Source organism: Enhydra lutris, unplaced genomic scaffold (genome assembly GCF_002288905.1).
Source record: "Enhydra lutris kenyoni isolate GAN:26980312 unplaced genomic scaffold, ASM228890v2 scaffoldscaffold29, whole genome shotgun sequence".
NCBI classification, from domain to species: Eukaryota; Metazoa; Chordata; class Mammalia; order Carnivora; family Mustelidae; genus Enhydra; species Enhydra lutris.
Window position 1 is genome coordinate 7904898 of NW_019154113.1, and position 13458 is coordinate 7918355.

Genomic DNA, 13458 nt, shown 5'->3' on the forward strand with positions numbered 1-13458 from the left:
AAATCAATTTGCATGAGGGTGAAAAGAAAGATTTTGTAGAAAACAGATCTTCAAAATGACTGGAAGTGAATAAAGAATGTGCCTTTCTGCTGCAAAGATGATGAGGTTTAAATTCACAGCTTGGCACTTTTAGAAATTAAATTCTTGAATCTACCTGGCAGATTTCAAAATATGTACATTTGAGCAAAACATCAGTAACCACAAAACCTTCTAGGGGAGAGGAGTGAGAACACTAATTCAAATCTCTGGTCTGGTGCTTCTTTGGGTAATACGCTACCTGACACTGGGCATTAATATTTCAGACGCTGGAGAAGAACCTGTGTATCCCACAGCGAGACAGCAACTCAATGTCTCCTGGCCCTGTGCTCAGAGAAAGGGCACGCCAGGAGAAGAGGAAAGGGAGAGACTGCCCTATGGCAAGATCCCTATTTAATTGACAGAAAACGAAAGGAAGACTACATGGAGATCAAAGCAGAATTTAAGAGACATTAACAAAGCTAAATGTAAAGGCAATGCAGTATTGTTTTTACAAATAACATGCAATCAGCCCGCTTCACTGACAGAAGATACTTATATGTCTTAACAACAATGTTGTGACTTGTGACTTAAATTTTACATGAGAACAACTTCTTCAGTTGTAATAAACTGAAACAAGAACAAAACAAAAGGACAATGGAAACCCAGAATAACAATTAGAACACATTTGAAGACATTGAAATCTCTCTACTTTATTCCGTGTTATGATCTCTGCAAGTTCTACCCATAGCTAAATATAATTAAAATTGGGTCTTACACCGTCTTTGGATAAGCAGGAAAAAAAAAAATAAATGTATTTTATGTGCTCATCCTCTCTAACCTAGATAGTGAATGCCATCTTGTCAACTCAGATACAGCCTGTTTGCTCTATAAGTCTGGGCTAAATGTGGGCCAGAAAGGGGGAAAAATGCCTTCATTAAAAAAAATAATAATAATTGTAAAAATGGTCTTTATGTTCAGTCCCCACATTCTCTGGAACTAGTGCCATATATAAAATACAATATTTTGCACACCATATTTTTAATTATAATACATATATATATACACACCATAAAATCTACCATTTTAATAATAAGTGACTTTAGGTACATTCACGATATTATACCATCCATCTCCAGAACTCTTTTCATCGGGGAGAACTAAAACTCTGTACCTATGCGAACTTTAGCTTCCCATTCCCCTGTCCCTGGTCCTGCCAGTTGCCATTCTGTTTCCCATCTCTGTGAATCTGACGACTCTAGGACCTCACATCAGTGGAATCATACCGTATCTGCCCTTTTGTGTCTGGCTTATTTCCCTTAGCAGAAAATTCTGGGGATTTGCCCACATTGTATCCTCTGTCTGAATTCTCTTCCTTTTTAAGGTTAAATTATATCCCATTGTATATACACACCACATTTTGATTACCCATTCATTTGTCTGTGGGCATTTGGTTGTCAGACACGTTTTGAATTAATGAAGGAACGGATGGACATGAGCTTGAAGAAATTAATAAACAGGTGAACGAGTAAAGTGGTAAAAACTTGCACCTTGGAGGGAAACAGAGCCAGGTGAAAACCTGTGTTAGCACTCCCAGCTTTGCAAACTTGGGTAAAGGACAACACCCGTCTCCATCTCACTTCCTCATCTGTAAGGGAGGGGATTCAGTTAGAAAGCTAGTCAGCACATAGCCCTTGAAAATGTAGTCACCGTCCCCCTGCCAGGCACAGGGGGGCCAGTGTGGAGTGGTCTTTCTCTCCTCAGCCACTCGCACTGAGATGAAGGCAGAGCAGGCCATGTGGGTCTCATGCTTCTCCGCAGTGAAGCAACCATAAATCTCAGATTATACTATGCCCTCTTTTAAAATTATTTTACCCACCCGGAGAAGAAAAGTAACCTGTGAACCATTTGCATGAAAATAAAATTTCATTCATCAAAACCATGTACACCAGTCTTTATCTGTTACTTGACAATGTAGTGTTTACGGAAGGATGACTCAGGTGAACCCACCAAAAACTCCTAGACTTATACTTTCAAGGCAATCCTTGCAACCTCCTGTCTCAACACCACAGAAGACAAGGAGATCACTCAAAGCTTATAGATCAAACTTACCTCATCCAGGAAGTTTTTAACACTGCCTGCTCCTTGCGATGTGCCTTTGTCCGGCCTTGAGGGAATTACGCATCAGGCAAGATGCTCTTTGTGAAACCTATGTCTGTGCCTGTCTCAATAGCCATATCTGCTTGGCTCTCCCTCTTGGCCCTCAAGGAAACGTCAGCAGCTGAGGAGAGGCCAAAGCCGGCACCATCTTCCTGTGAATCAAGATGGGCCCTCTCTCCCAAGTGGGGTGGACAAGTCAAGTGCTTTGGGTCTGCTTTCCAGTCAGCCTGGGTGCCTCTGGGAAAAGCAAAGGGGCCAGCTACCTCAGTTTCCAAATATGTCAAACAAAGTACCAGCCTTTTGTGCAACAAGTGCCCCACTGTACATAGATGAAAGATGCTCTAAGAGCGGCCATATTTCTTTTTATTATTACTTTGTCATCAGTGATTACCAAAGCCCTCAAGTGCTTGATGTGGTTGCCTAGAAGCAGCAGTTCTCAGTCCCTGCTTGAAAGGGGTCGACAGTATGTAAGTAGTTAACCCTTGCCCTGCTGAGCAGCCCAATGCGATCACACACATATCAACATTTTCTCCGAGCCAGCGAGCAAAGAGGAGCAGCTATTTCTGCTCACGGGTGCTGCTCAAGAGGTCAGCTCCACCTAAAAATCAAAGCCCACCAGGTATTATAGGTGAAAACCCTGCGGAGAAAATAAAATAGGAGCTACAAAGTGGATCTTGGTTCACAGGCAGTTTTAAACACTGGCCCCCTCTTTTGAAAGGCCCATTAATGGTGCTCTTTTGCAAATTATCTCTCATTTGGGGAGTGATCAAACCCACCACGCTCCTTATGACCCCCTTACACGGGCAGTAGAGTCCTTGAGAGTCAGCCTCATTCATTCTTGCTGCTACATGCTGGAGCCCCAGCGCTTGGGTTTTCTTTGGTCCAAATGTCCAGCCGTCCTTTAAGGCCAAATAGCTCCTAAGCTGAATTTCTTGGTTTATTTACGTTTTTAAATCTAGGTAATAACCAAAAGACAAAAATCACGAACTACCCCCGCTACACACACACCGTACCCGATTGTTACATTCATTTTCCCTCTGATTAGCTAATGTTGATGAAATTGACCATGAACTTTATTTTCTCTAGCCATTAACAATGAAAGAAATAAGGAGTATTATAAATTATAAAGAAATAAGGAGTATTATAAAGAGGTTGTGGAAGAATGATCAAACCAGAGAGCAAATTTGCTTTGCTTAAGCCAGATGACAACTAGAGCTTTATAGATTTGAGGGCAAAAGATATATATAGATATAGATACATAGATATAGGTATATGAAATATACACACACACACATATACACACACACATATGTACCTTATACACACACATATATGCAAACGCATGTATATAGTATGTATATATATATAATATATAAATATTTTTTTCTTTTCAATGGCAGCCTAATGTTAAAAATGAAATATTCAGCTGTTTGGGGGTGGATGATTCTCAGCAAAAGGGTTTATAATTTAGTAATTGGAGAAATAAAAGATGCCTTTCCAACATGGCATTAAAACTCTCTAATAAAATAGGGAAAATGAAGGTCTAAGATGACAGTCTTTATCAAAGTGTTTATAGAGACATTATATGTTCCCGTAATTGTTCAGGCCAGTGAATTAATGAATCCTCTCTGTAAGTCTCCATTGGAAATGATTTCGATGGTGTCTGCTGCTCGGCTGCTTTGGAAAAGCCTGTTGTCTGCAGCTCGGGAGAAGGGCCTTGAACCCTGCCATTCAAACCCTTTCAGCCCATCAGCTGAGTCTAATTGCCAGAAAGCACACGAGACCCCTGAGCCTGATTGTTCCCCCACCTCCTTTGAGGTTTGGAAGCATGAAAAGCAAAAGGGAAAAAAAGCTCCCTTTTGATCTTCTGTTCCTTTCTCTCTCTCTCTCCCTCTCCCTCTCTCTTCCTTTTTTTGTCTGCCCACTCCTACTCTGAGAATGACACATTTCTTTATAAGGCTGCTTCTCCTTCTTATAAGGACAATAATTAATAAGGCCTTTATAAAATGAGGCTTGAATCGGTGTCACCTCGGGGGTGGTCTGGGGCTCTGAAGTGAAACCTCGGTGGGCCCCGGCCTTGTCTGGCCTCTGCACAGGTCAGGTTTAAATACTCTGACCCCAATTTTGAGTCTCTTTCCCTAATGAGGCGATTCGCAGAAGGATACAAAATTATACGAGCAGGGAAAGAAGACAAAAGAGCTAAGGTGTAGTTGACACCACACTAGCCACATTTTATTATTATCTTCACAGCTGTGGATGTCCTTAAAGCCCAAAGCTCTCCCCCGGTTCCCATGGTGAGCTTTCTGGAATGACTTCACAGACCCCCGCGAGCTGCCTGCCGCTTGACAAACTCCGAGAGGAGTGGCCCGTTGGAGCTAGTGACCAGTCGTCACTGCCTCATCTGGCTACACGAGCATTACGAGAGGGCCTTTCTGAGTTTCTGCACCACCGGTTTCCATCAATTGCTTAGATAAAACCGCATTATTTGTATCCATATAATTTTACAGGCTTATCATGTCGACATCAAGAGCTTGCAATGTTCTCTTGGGTATGTCCTCTGTCCCCAGTCTGGCTAAAAGCAGGCTGGCTTTAAACGAACGGGTTGGGAATACAGTCTCTTGCCAAAACATTTAAGAGGATTGTGCAATAGTAGAGTAGCTCCAGTAAATCAGATGCGTATTTTGTCCCAGAGTTGCTAATAATAGGGTAGATGACCTGTATGAACTGTAGTTTTTGGGTGTTTTTTTTGCTGTTGTTGTTTTGTCTCCTAACACTTTTTTTTTTAAACAAATAAAATGATGTGATGAAGAGAAAAGAAGAGACACAGTAAATTGGGAGTTAGAGTAGGAAACATAAAGATAAGTCTTCTTCTCCTTTGCAATATGACCTCTTACCACATTGGATACATTTTGTTCAATTTGGGGGTGCTGTGCGCTATCCAGAAAAGAAGAATAGAAAGAAACCTACATTGAGACAATCTGATGGAATGCTGGTGTACAACTGGGTTCTACAGGCTTAAAGACTACTGAGCCCGGGCGGGGGGGGGGGGACATGTTGCAAAATGAATATTATAAATCCAGTTATACAAATTGAAAGAAGCAAGATGTTTTCAATTTAAAACAATGTCTTTCTTCCTTGTTAAATGGGTAGATCTCTTTCATTTCTGCTCATGAAGAATGGTACCAGACACTTTCAGATGTATTACAGCAAACAATAACTATCCCCAAAGAATCACCACACATTGACTGTCTACAACATGGGTAATTAGATAAGACCACTCTCTCTGAGTAATGAAGGAAAGAAAATCATATCGTAATAGTAGATTTTCTTATGACGTAGCTGATCCATAATAGCCTTCATCTAATAGGAAGTGTAGTGTACTTTGGTTAAATTGCTTTCATTTTAGAATTTTGTTCCCTGGTGCCACAATGGTCTAGGGATTATTTGGAGGTTCAGGCAAAAAGAAGTGTCAGTGAACTTAAGGGAAAAAAAAATACTTTCAGAAAAAGGAATAAAAAATGGTAAAAGAGAGAGGTACCCAGGAGAGACAGAGGTCTCTCCCTCTTAGGACCTTGTGAGTAAGTGGGTCAGGTGAAAAGTTCTAGCCAATGAGCTGTGAGCAAAGTGATGCCGGTGATGTCCGGATCAAGCATTTCCCTGAGGGAGCCAGACCCGGCAGAGAGACTTTTCCTCCCATGTGATGACCGACCACGGTTGAGGTGGTAATGCTCAGTCAATATGGGTCTTCTAAGTGCCATGTCTCGTCTTGAGAGGGAGCAACAAAAAGATGTGAATGACGCCATATGTCGTGTAGCTTTTCTGCAGTTTGAAATTGGTGACCATCCTCAAAAGCTATTTAAGCATGTGAAGGGTATATGATTACAATTACAAGGTGGAGAAATATCAAGGAGCAGGAAATGAAAGCAAATGAATACTGATAGTACTTTTTGAGAATATTTTTTTTCTTTTTGTTTGTTTTGTTTGGCTTTTGGGAACTACCACATTTGAAGTTGTAAGAGAACATAGCTGAGAAACAGTATGGTGCTTCCGTTAGTAAAATAGAAATCAGCAGTGATAAACTTAAATATCTGGGTGGGATCAACCAGGTGACAGAGAGCTATGAATTATGAACCAGAAAAGTATAAAACAGTAAAAAGAGGTGATGCCTGAGGCAGCCGGAAAGACCTGACATACCTAAAGGTATTCAAAATAAAAGAATAACAACAGCAATTACAATAATAATGTATAACGACAACAACAATGGGCTTTAACAATGGACCAACCAAACTTGTGGTCCACATTCAGCCCAAAGGACACCAATTTGCTACCCCAGGGGAAATGGTGTCTTTCAATTGATAGCACTTTCCAGAGGCTCCCAAGAGCTTCAAATACACATCACAGAATCCTTCATCAAAATAACTTTTTATTACGCTATTCTTTTCTAGTAGGAAGATTCTCCTGAGCTGATCGGTGATTGGTTCTTGCTGCTGCATGAGATCTGAAATGATAGTTTCAAATTGTTAAATAGACCTTAACTTTGATTCCAACTCTGCCATTTAGACTCATGTGACTTTGGTTTCTGAGCCTGAGTCCCATTTTTTTCTCCTGTGTAATGTTGGGGAAGGGGTACCAAGGCTCTGCAGAGCAAAATACTGACACAGCTCAAGACTGGGTATAAATAGGATATAGGTCAGTGATTCAAGCATTTCACCAGAATCCTTAAGTGCAGGGTTTACAGATTGCCTGATTGGGAATCAGAGTCAAAGAGGTACAGATGTGGGGCACCTGGGTGGCTCAGTGAGTTAAGCCTCTGCCTTCAGCTCAGGTCATGATCTCAGGGTCCTGAAATCAAACCCCGCATTGGGCTCTCTGCTCAGCAGGGAACCTATTTCCTCCTCTCTCTCTGCCTCCCTCTCTGCCTACTTGTGATCTCTGTCTGTCAAAGAAATAAATAAACTCTTAAAAAAAAAAAAAAAGAGGCACAGATGCATGTGGAAGAGAGAGAGCATAAGGCCAGAGGGGGTGCTGGCCATGCACAGAGGCTACCAGAACCTTCTGGAACTGGGCAGCTGAGGACAACACTTTCTTCTGTGCCGCTCCTGGACCTTACAGGTTGGAAAAAAGTGATCTTCTGATTGATAAGTCAAGTCTCCAGGATCACAGTTGGTTTGCATCCCCCTCCTTAGATGATCTAGAGAAAGAGGAATTTTTAAGGATCAAGTCCCTTGTTCTATGTTTTTCATCATGTGCAGACCAACTGGAAGGGAGCCTGACCTTTGACCTTATTAGCCAGGCATCAACCCAGTGAGCCACCAGCTGTACTGTGAGGGCCCAGGGCAGTCAGGCCAGATATTTTACTTCATCATTATCAACCATCGTATTCTTTGCTAGTCATTTATCGATGTTGTGGCAGTGTTAGTTGTTGTTTTAAGCTACAGAAGGGGCCATTGAAACAATTAGGAGTCTGAAAATTGTATTTTTAGGATAACTATTCATGCTGAATGTCTTTGTAAGTCTTATTTATTTTTATGATGCTTTTGTCAAAACTTCAGTTTTTGGGCACCTGGGTGGCTCAGTGGGTTAAGCCTCAGCCTTTGGCTCAGGTCATGATCTCAGAGTTCTGGGATCGAGTCCCGAATCGGACTCTCTGCTCGGCAGGGAGCCTGCTTCCTCTCTCTCTCTCTCTCTCTGTGCCTACTTGTGATCTCTCTCTGTCAAATAAAATCTTTAAAAAAAAAAACAAAAACAAAAAAAACCTTCAGTTTTCATGGAGCAGACCTGGGCTCTTGAGTGTACGTATGAGTCACCCAGGGCTATGGTCAAATGCAGCATCTGATTCAGCAGGCCTAGGATGGGGGCTGCGGGTCTGCATTTCTGGCAAGTGCCTGGGTGATGGTGATACTGCTGGTCCCCAAACCAAACTCCAAACAGCAGGAATTTAGATACGTTTCTTTAGTGTCTGTGAGTTTTATTTACTAAATTTGTAAATGGGTTTAGGAATACCCACCTTACAAATTAGTACAAGTGAAAATTTGGCCATTTAGAAAAGATATCAAGTGGGTAAAACATGAAACCCAAGAGTATAGATAGGACTGAGGGGTACTTTGCTATGATAATCTAGGAAAGTTCTCTGCAAAAAAAGTTGAATAATCAGAGGGACTTTGGAAAAATAGTACTCAAACTACCAAAAGGCAGAGTTCACTCTATGTCCCTTTCATCTTTCTTTTCGCATAAGAATAGCACGGAAAGAGCAACCATTCTAAGAAACAGGAGGCTACCATCTCCACAACAAACGGAAGGACTGGGCCTCCTCAGCAGCAAACCTCTCAAAGGCCTCCCAAAATGGAACTAACTCACAGATATCTGTGATCTGTCTTAACTCACAGTGATGAAGGAGAGACTGAAAATCCTAGAAGGGACTATCAACATGAGGTTAGGAAAGTGGTCTGGCTCGGGTGGATCACTTGAAACAAGGCCTGGCTCAAAAATCAGAAAAGCAGACCAAGAATTTGAGAGATCAAATCAAGGACAATTTATAATATAACTGAATATAACTGAGAAGGGTTGCCCCAATAAGAAAGAAGCGAATGGGACACAGGAGCAGAACCCTGAAAGGAATGCCCCCTGCGGTCTCTCTGGGAGCCTCCTATGCCCTTTGCAAACTATCGCAATGCCCTGTGGGTGGGAGAGGTTCCTTCCAAACAGTGTGCCCTCCCTTCCACTGCCACAGATGGTGCGTTTCCCGATCTACCACCAGCATAAGGGGACACTTTTACTTCTCTATATACGTAACTCTACTGAGGCATATTTTACATCTCCTATGATGGGAAAGGATATTCTTTTAAGAAGATGACTTACTCCACTACCACAGACTCACAGTGTGAAAATGGCATTTCAACCTCTTGTGCCTGAATGGGATTTACAAATTTTATCTGAATATTCCCCAAACTCTTTTGATGCATTTTATAACTTTCTCTGGTCTGTTTAAAATCACATTCTTGTGTTTTATTTATGGGGTAATACTTGCTGTTTTCCAATTTTGAGGACATTTATGGTGGTCTCCTTTGAGTACATTGCTGCCTGAGAGTGTGTGTGTGTGTGTGTGTGTGTGTGTGTCTTTTTAAATATTTGTTTTTGATGCAAAAATCAGGGAATGGATTGCAATGAGAATGTGTACAAAAGATCAGAGAGGTGTGAAGAACTGAGATTTTAAACAAATTTCTCTTGGTTCTATGCAAATAAATTCCCTAATGTAAGGTTACAACTTTTATATATATTTTTTTTAACAAAAAGAAATCTCCCTGGTGTCAAAGTACTAACTTTATAATTCTCTTTTCACCTTTGCCAACTCCCAGTGATGGTGTCAAACTTAATTAACTTGTGGCTTAACCACATTTACAGTGTTCCTGAGCCAGTTTCTATTAAGCAAGTGACTCAAAGCGAGGGTCAAGGCTATTTTTCCCCCAAGTGAGTCACAAAAAGTACTTTGCTGTGTAGGTGGACATAAAATCAGTGAAAATATGCAAAGTCACTGAGTTCATAATGGATTCACTTATTTTAAAAAAAAAAAGGGTTTCGAATGAGTTTTCTGTTTCTAATTTCCCAAATGAATGTAGAAGAAATGGCAATGCAGTCATAAATTGGAAGGAGGTCCAACATTTTGTGCTTCTTTTTTTTTTTTTCCTCTGATCGTGCTTGTTACCAACACAGCAGAGATGATCCTGAGCTCTAGTTCCTGATTCTAATCCAGTTTTAAGTGGTTACATGAACGGTGTACTTCAGTGAAAAGTGTCATCATTATTTCATTCAGTATGAAATCACATAAAAACAGGGAATGTTGAATTGTGTAGCATTTGCTTTTGATTAAAAAATTGACATGATGAGAGTTAAGGTAAGATTCAGAGCTATTGCCAAAATGTGTGTGTGTGTGTGTGTGTGTGTGTGTAGAGAGAGAGAGAGAGAGAGAGACACTCAATTTTTACAGAAAAAAGAAAAAAAATCCATTATTGTCGCCTTCACAAAAATCAAACATTACGGCAAAGAAAGGCAGGTCAACTTCTCAATTTCTGCCACTTGACACAGCATACATTTAACATTTTCATTACAGTCCAGAGCAATGCTGTTGGGTTTCCCTTCATATAACCTAAATTATGGCGTATAATATTATATGCCATATAATATATATAACATGTATTTATTATATAAATTTATTATATATTATATATTTATTATATGTTATATAAATATATATAATTATACCTGTAAAGGCTAGTGCTCAAGGCAGACAATTACTTTTTAGAGGGACAATTGCAGTAATTTAAAACAAAACAAAACAAAACAAAAAACTTCCTGACTTCTTTTTTTTCACAATAGACACAAGAACTGAAATTCACAACTTGAAAAACTCTGTGCTGTTCAGACAGCAGTTTTGCCCAGGAAAGTGCTTAAGTGAAAACCGGAATAATTACAAATCAAAATGCCACATATGGAAATGGCCTTCTAATTATTTTCCTGACATAGAAACTGCAGGTTGAAGAGAGAGGACGTGTTCTCATGATCTGTGTGTGAACAATAGCGCTTCTTCAGGGTGGGGATCTGGAAGCCCACAGGCTTACCCCTAGAGCAAACACAGGGCCTAAGAACGAGAAAAATCGCAATACCACGTCCCTCCTTGTGAGGTCACCCACTGCTAATGAGCATTGTAATGAGCACAGACATTCGCACAGATTAGACATCAGCCTGTTTTAATACTTACCCGCCAGGGTCCCCTCGAGGGAAGCTACTTAGACTAGAGCCTAATAAAGACATCTGTGCTTGTCTTCACTCAGATGCAGCTCCTAAAGAAACAAGCATTTGTAAGGTTGTTTTTCAGAGGCTATCACGTGCTTACACGTTTAAAAAAAAAAAAAAGTCAAAATGTGTGTAGGCTAAAATGTTTGGACATTATATTCTCTGGGATGAGCCATTATTTCTTTAATGATATAGTTCTTTATTTAATCGCCTATGGATTCTTTAGAAAAATATGAAACACATGCTTCTTCCCACTAAATGGTATTGGAGTAGAGAGTTATGTTCCCAGTCTCTGATTACACGCATAAGTAAAAAACAAGATGGGACCTTGGTACCACTGAGATATCCAGCCTTTGTAATACTGGCTGCTGACGTCATACTCACCTTTGGACACTCAGGAAGCACTGTCTTAATTCTTTTGTAAAATCAAAGACCAAATTTGTTTGTATTCTGATATATAGAAAAAGACAAAGAACGCATGTTAGTCTTATTTCAAAGGAGGGCTCTCTAAGAGTCTCCTCATAAAACATATAAACTATTGCTATGCAGATAAGCAAGGTTATGTGTGAATACATGGACAGTTTGTTCCAAAGGCATCACATGCTCATTTTACTGGGATTAATAGATCCCAGATGCTAAGGCCATCACTGTGCGAAATGGAAAAGTCAGCACACTTCCGGTTTAGATCCAAGTGGTCACCATCAGGAGAAGGGAAGAGGGCAAGCAAATGCTACAATTCACCAGCTCTGATCTCTGCTCTGCCAGGAAACAGGCATGTAAACAAATTGAAAAATATGAAACCTGAGCAAAACAGGTTCCCGCTTCCTCTTTAAGGCTCTGCCCAGCAGTGTTAGGTATACAATGAACATGGCGTCCAACTCTAAAACCCTTGATGAGGGAAGGTAGATTTTAACTACAGGTTTCTTTGCAGGCAGAATGCTGAAAAAGAGCTCATTCAGCGGCACATGGTAACACTTCCTAAAAATGCTCAATACTCATCCTCTCTGCAGAGTTACTCTTTGTGACTCTGCTTACATCTCTGTCTCTTCAGAAATCCCCTCGTCCTCTGGTGTGTCACCTCACTGCGTCTCACGTCTTCCCTTCCTACCTTTTGCTTCCATGTCACCCCTTTCTCTCTTTCCGCTGTGCCTCTCATGCTCCATTTGGAGCAATTCTCCCTGGTCTTTTCTCCCATTACTTACCCCTACCAATAACCATGACAGATTCAGTAAAAACCAACAGCAGAACAATTGAGGAATGGTTGCAAACCGTGTGAAAATCAGGCTTGTTGAGGTATAATTTACACAGAGTAAGAGTCACCCTCTTAAGTCCTAGAGTATGATGAGTTTTGACAGATATGTATAAATAAATATTCATTATCCAGGAAAACTCCTTCATCCCTTTGTGCTGTAAGTCCCCTCCTTCCCCTCATCTCTGGAAACCATTTGTCTGATTTCTGTCCCTATAGTTTTGCCTTTTCCGGAAGTCATCTGCATTCATTTCCTAGGGCTGCTGAAACAAAGCTTAACAACAGTAATTTATTGTCTCACAGTCCTGGGGCTACAAGTCTGAGACTAAGGTATTGGTAGGGTGGGTTCCTTCTGAGGGCCATGAGGGAACAATCTGACCCAGGTCTTTCTCCTCCACTTGAAGATGGTCATCTTCTCCTCGTGACTTCACGTAATCTTTATGCATGAATGTCTAGTCCCAGATTATTCCTTTTTAATAAACACTCTAGTCCTATTGGACTAGAATCCAACCTCATGACCTCCTTTAACTTGGTTACCTCTTTAAAGACTCTTATCTCCAAATAAGGCTATATTCAGAAATACTAGGGATTAGGACTTCAACACACAAATTTTGTGGGAACACAATTCATACATGTGTTTATATATATATATGTGTGTGTGTGTGTGTTCATATATGTGGGAACACAAAACATATATCATGTAAATGAAAAAGTACAGTTTCAGTTGACCCTATGTCAACTGTTTATGTTATTGGTAAGGTTTCTAGTCAATGGTAGGTTATTAGTAGTTATGTTTTTGGAGAGTCATATGGTATACATGGATTTAACATCCCTGTATGGGGTGTTAGCGCCCTTAACCTCAAAATTGCTTGGGGGTGAATTGTATAGCTCTTGCCTTTGGTTTTCTTTCATGTGACATATTACTTTCAGATTCACCTATTTTGTTATATCTATAGCAACTTTGTTCCCTTTTTATTGCTAAGTAGTGTTCCATTTTATGGACTTACCACCTATTTTATGAATATAAAATATTCACTCACTGATTGGTAGATGGTTAAATTATCTCCAGGTTTGGGTTATTATTAATAAAGTTGCTATAAACATTTGCATATAGATCTTTGTGTGTCCTTATCCCTTCACTAGTTAATATCTAAGAGTGGAACTTCTGGGTCGTATAAATGAGTGTTTAATTTTATAAAACTATCTAACTATTTTCTAAAGTGTCTGCCCCAGTTTGGTTTCTC